Below are 6000 nucleotides of genomic sequence, written 5' to 3'. Positions count from 1 at the left end.
GTCTCATTGCAAGTGACTTTCCTATCTCAAGAAGTTCTTCAACTATCCAATCCAACGGCCAAAGACTGTGTAGTAGACCAGTACGTGGCATTTTGCATTTGGATGGGTAATTTGGATAGATTTAAACAGATAGATTTTGCATTTTGTATTTAGGTCTTTCGCTTCAAAATTGATAAGTATAAAATTTGTTATTTATTAAATTTTCATCTCATTTATAGCTTACTATATCGAAATACATTGTACACTTAACGCCTCTAAGTTAAAAAAATAATAATAAATTATATATTAAGACTTAATTTCTTTTTTCAAATATAAAGAATAATATATTATACATGCCAATCATGCATGACTGAAAATGGGTTGGGAAATACACCAAGGGCGTTTCAGCTGCCTAATGGCACATTCCTAATGATATCTTATGGATGGGATATCTAGGAACTGATCGAGTTCTTTGTAATTTTTCATCTCCTAGCCTATTGCTTGAACACATAAAAATATAAGTGATTGTAGCATTTTCCTTTTCCATGGAAGGGGTACTTAAGTCATAGCAAAATTCGGCTTGAGGATTAAACCTAGAAACAAAAAGAATTATTTTGTCCAAGGCTTATATCTCTCCAATAAGAATATTATTTGTTGATGCACTTTTTGAAGAAATTAAGGCCATGCAACAAGATTAGCTAGGTGTTAGATAAGGTTAATTCGAATTACTTAAAGTGGAGCAAAATTTTCACAAGTCTGAATCTTTGCTTATCTTACTGTCCACGTCAAGTTGTTATAATTGCACCTCTATTTCACTTAGAAGGCTACTACAGTCTCGGTAAATAATTTCACACTTTAAGATCAAGAGCTTAAGATGGTTACTCTAGAAAACTATTGAGAGATGACAGGTCTCAGTTTGTACATTCACTCACTTTTTCCATACACACACAACTAACGTATGTAAGACTCTTATTTAAAGAGTAATGATGTGATTAATCAACTTTCGTAATAGTTAATTAACTGCCAGTAGTGGAGAGTTAATTAATTGCTTGCGACTTTCCTACTCATGTGGACACTACATGGGTCACAGAGTACCCATTTACTAACATCTCTCAATTGTCCATAATGGATTTCATGCCCATTAACAATCTCCTCTTGATCTCTCAATTAATTATCTCTCATACAAAAAATGAAACATGCGACCTGACCAGAAGTCAAAGGGTAGGAGTACTATATTAAGTCACCATTTTACTGATATAGTATATCACTCATAATATCTCGTCTATGCCTCATATTATTTGACCTCACTAGGTCAAGTGTCCTTAATCCCCCATGAGTTCATAACTCAAAACAATTCTTGACCTTACATTATATAATATTCTTATGATCATATCGATTTAAAAAAAAAAACATAATTGTCCGAGATATGAGTCATTAAACTGCAACTGCAAGTAAGAATCTAAATAATCTTCCCTAAACACTCATTTTGATTCAATCACTCCCCCATGTGGTCATCTATAGCACATACAGTATGAAATGTATGTTACAACAAAATTCCCACTCAATTGGGCTTTTCATATTCAAACGCCATAAGAATATTAGTCTAGGTCACCATAAATGCACCATAACTAGAATTTAGTACAGTCACTCATCTATCGCATGCCTAAAATCTCACATTCTACTTTAACCAACCTTTATGAAGTTGTGCAAATACTTCATGTACAACTCTTATAAGTCTTATCTTGGTCAAGTTAATGTGACATGTTTTAAATTTATATTGATTGCTCTCAAATCATCAAGATGTTTACGTGCTTGCTTTTCAAGTGCCAAAGTAATCTATTTGTCTCATCATGTGAGTGGACTGATCTTTGCTTAGTGACATTTTTATAATGTTTGTTTTCCACTTAATATCAATTGACTTATATTATGAGATAAAAACAATAATCTCATTGATGCAATAGAGACTAATAGTGTCAAATGTATAACAAAATCTAAAATATCCTTAAGACAACATGTATCAAATCCAATGAAGTCTCAAACTCCTAACATGAATCTGAATATCATTTCTACTAGTAGACTTAGTAAGAAGATCAATTATCATCTTGCTAATAGAGATATGTTTTAGGATCAACTCACCTCAATTAATGACATCCCGAATGTAGTAAAATTGAATATTAGTGTGTTTAGTTCAACCATGATATTTGAGATTCTTAGCATATATCAAAGCTGTCATACTATCATTATATATTTAACAGCTTCATTTGCAACAGTTGTAACCTCTAGGTGCTAAAAAAATCTCATCAACTAAACATCCTCTTGTATAGATGCTGAACAATCAATGTACTCTGATTCCATTGTGAAGAAAGCAATGCATGACTATTTCTTCCTACACCAAGAAATAACTCCCTCACTAAACATAAAGCTTACTCATCGTAGATTTATGTTCATCTTTATCACTAGTCCAATTAGCATCGCTATAACACTATAGTCTCATCTATCCACTTTGATAGCAAACGGTGAGATCTACTATTCTATGAAGGTATCGAGAAATCCTCTTAACTACTTGTCAATGAATAGGTTCTATGTTATTTTGATACAACTAATTAATCTAACAATAAGCAAATGTCAAGTCGTGTATACAACATAGCATACATCAAACTTCCAATTTCAGTTGCATAAATAATTATAGTCATCTATTTCTTTTTCTCATCTCTCTTGGGATAATGTTCTAGGTACAATGTATAATCTTTCTCAATTAGAGTCTTTTTGAATTTGGAGTTGTGCATGCGGAATTGTTCTAAAATCTTCTTAATGTAAGTCTCTTGAGACAAACCAAGAATTTTCCTAAATAGTTCCTCTGAAATTTTAACTCCAAGTGCATAATTTACTTCATCCATATCTTTCATATCAAAAGTAGAGGATAAATACTCTTTTGATGCGACAATTATCTCCATATCATTTACAACTAATAAAATGTCATCCATATACAAAAATAAAATCATAAAATTTTTCACTTACGCTTGACATATATACAATGGTCTTCTTCTAGCATCTCAAAGCCAATTAAAGTAACGGTCTCATAAAATCTTAAGTACCATTATTTAGACGATTGTTTAAGACCATAAACGAAACGTTTCAGCTAGCATGTTTTGTGCTATTATTCCTCAACCTCAAAACCAACAATTTGATCCATATAGATCTCTTCATCTTATTCTTCATTGAGAAATACAGTTTTCATATCCATTTAAAAAAATTTCTAATCTAAATGTGCAACTTATACCCTCTCTTTGGGTATAGCCATTCCTCACAAGATGGGCCATATACTTGTCAATTGGTCCATATGTTTGGCACTTAATTTTTAAAACTCATTTGTTTCCAATAGATCTACTCCCAGGTGGAAGATCAACTAACTACCAAACTTGGTTATTTGTCATAGAAATCATCTCATCTCTCATAGTAGCCAATCATTTATTTGAAGTAGGTAAAATTAATACTTCCTCATAAGAAGCATATTCATCAAGGTCACACTAAGCACACATAAAATATTCCCTTTAATTCTTGCAAGTCACTTTCTAATAGTACACTCACACTATGAGATAAATCACTCCCACTATCTTTTACGATTCTAGGATGTGATAATTCTCCACTCTCGTCAAAAGATGATGTAACTATCTCGAGTTCTTACAACTCAAAAATCTCAAAATCTTTCTTTGCCTCACCAATAAATGTGACATTACATGACCATATTTTCATTATTACTCATTTGATATTATGTTCACCATACATTATGTAGCCATTTGATCTCTCTAAATATCTTATAAAGATATACTTGTTTGCTTTTGGACCAAGTTTTTCATATTTATGGAAAGTGAGGTGAGCATAACTTACAAAACCCCAAGGTTACAAATGTTTCAATTTTAATTTTGCCACATTCAATAACTTATATGGGGTTAAGGGAACATACTTAAAAAGCACACGGTTCAAAATATAGACAGTAGCTAAAAGAGCATCTCTCCAAAATGATCTTGGTATAATGCCACGTTAGTTTTTTTTTTTTTTTTTAGAACTCTGAGCATTAGATTCTCCACCCGTTGCTCTCCCTTCCCCTTTCTCTCCCCTCTCTGTCCCTTCCCCACCTTTCCCTTCCTAGACCCGCACGAACAGCAATTATGTCGCCCACAACCCATCGCAGACAGCTGTCATTGAAGACAAAACTCACTCGCAAAACTCTCTCTTGCCCCACTGCCCATTCCTCTATCTCTCTCTCATCCCTTTTCTTTCCCCCATTCCCTTTTCCAAACCCACATGCACAAAGACATAGCAGTTCTCTGTTGCCCACAACCATCTCCGACAACCCTAACTAACAACCTTCACCAATCGCACTCTCCTACAGCCCTTGCCCTCGCCGACGCCAAGTATCTCTCTCTCTTTCCACATTTAAGTTGCCCTAAATTTCGAATTTCCACATTCAAGTAGATATTAAGCTTGCTCAGTTGGTGGGTTAGGCTTGGATTTGTGTATATATCAAAATTTCCATGTAGATCTAATTGGGTTCTACATTTGTGATTGGATTTGTGTATATATCAAAATTTCCATGTAAATCTAATTGGGTTCTACATTTGTGATTGTATTTGTTTATATATCAAAATTCTCATGTAGATCTAATTGGGTTCTAAATTGTTTGGTAAATGGAAGAACTTCACAACTCAAGCAAACACAAATACTTTCACTAAACAAAAACAACCCATTAAACAAACCCAAGAGGAGCTATTCTTACAAATATATGAAGGTAATTGTCGGGTTGAGATCCTGTAATTCCTATCTAGTATTTTATTTGCAAATCCTCTACTCATATGCTTATCAGTATTTCATTTTTTCTTGATGAAATAGAATTCAGTTGTGTATCTCAGATTTTCCCCCTTCTTTTGAGAATATATATGCTCTATAGATGCTTCTATAATATGCAATGCAATTTGAAAATAAATGATTAGTTGATTTCTGAGAGATATTTGATGATTTGTATGTCAATTTTGATATATATATATATATATATATATATATATATAAGACCTAATATAGGTGACCATCTACCATCTATGGAGTTTCCGATAACCTTTTTCTAATAATTCAAGCTTGTCTATAGATGCACCTACCCACAGAAATCCAAACACATCTACTCTATAGATGCTTATGTAATATGCAATGCAATTTAGGATTACACCATGAATGACTAGTGGCTTGTTTCGGAGGGTTAGGAATTTCATGATTTGTAATTTAATAAATGATTAATTGATTTGTATGATTTGATGATTTGATGATTTGTATAAAACAATTTTGATATATATATATATATATATATATATATAAGACCTAATACAGGTCACCATCTACCATGTCTAAGGAGTTTTCGATAACCTTTTTCTAATAATTCAAGTTTGTTTATAGATTTTGCCAACAAAAACCCCAACACATTTGCTCTGTAGATGCTTCTACCCACAAAAATGCCCCTTACTAATCTTAGGCAAGTTTCAAATGCATAATAGTACAAACTTACATTTGTGGCAACCCATCTCTCATACACAATTTGTTGATTCATGCTTTATAATATAGAATAGGTATCAAACACTTCACAGAATTTGCTTTGGCACTTGCTTTGGAATGGTCCCCATCTAGATACTATTATTTTGGACTATTTGGTGATTCTTGGGCAAACTCCAACCTACTTGTGTGGTGATTCTTATACAAACTCCAACCACCCCCATAAAATAGACAATTTGCAGTACAGTGTTAACTTCAAGCAGTACCATAAACTCCTTTACAAGAAGGTCACAACTAGAAACTAAGCATTACTGTCATTGTCGGATTAAAGCATAGTTGAAGACGTTAGGAAAGGATTATAGCTATGGTCGTCGTTTCTTGGGCTGTAAAAATTGACAGGTATAAATGCAGTTGTTGACATTTTACTTTTTCGTCAAGTATGTAAGACATAATTGTACAAGAATTTCCAATGCTTAAATAGAA

This window comes from Juglans regia, chromosome 5, assembly GCF_001411555.2.
Source record: "Juglans regia cultivar Chandler chromosome 5, Walnut 2.0, whole genome shotgun sequence".
Taxonomy (NCBI): Eukaryota; Viridiplantae; Streptophyta; class Magnoliopsida; order Fagales; family Juglandaceae; genus Juglans; species Juglans regia.
Note: the sequence above shows the minus strand (reverse complement) of the source record.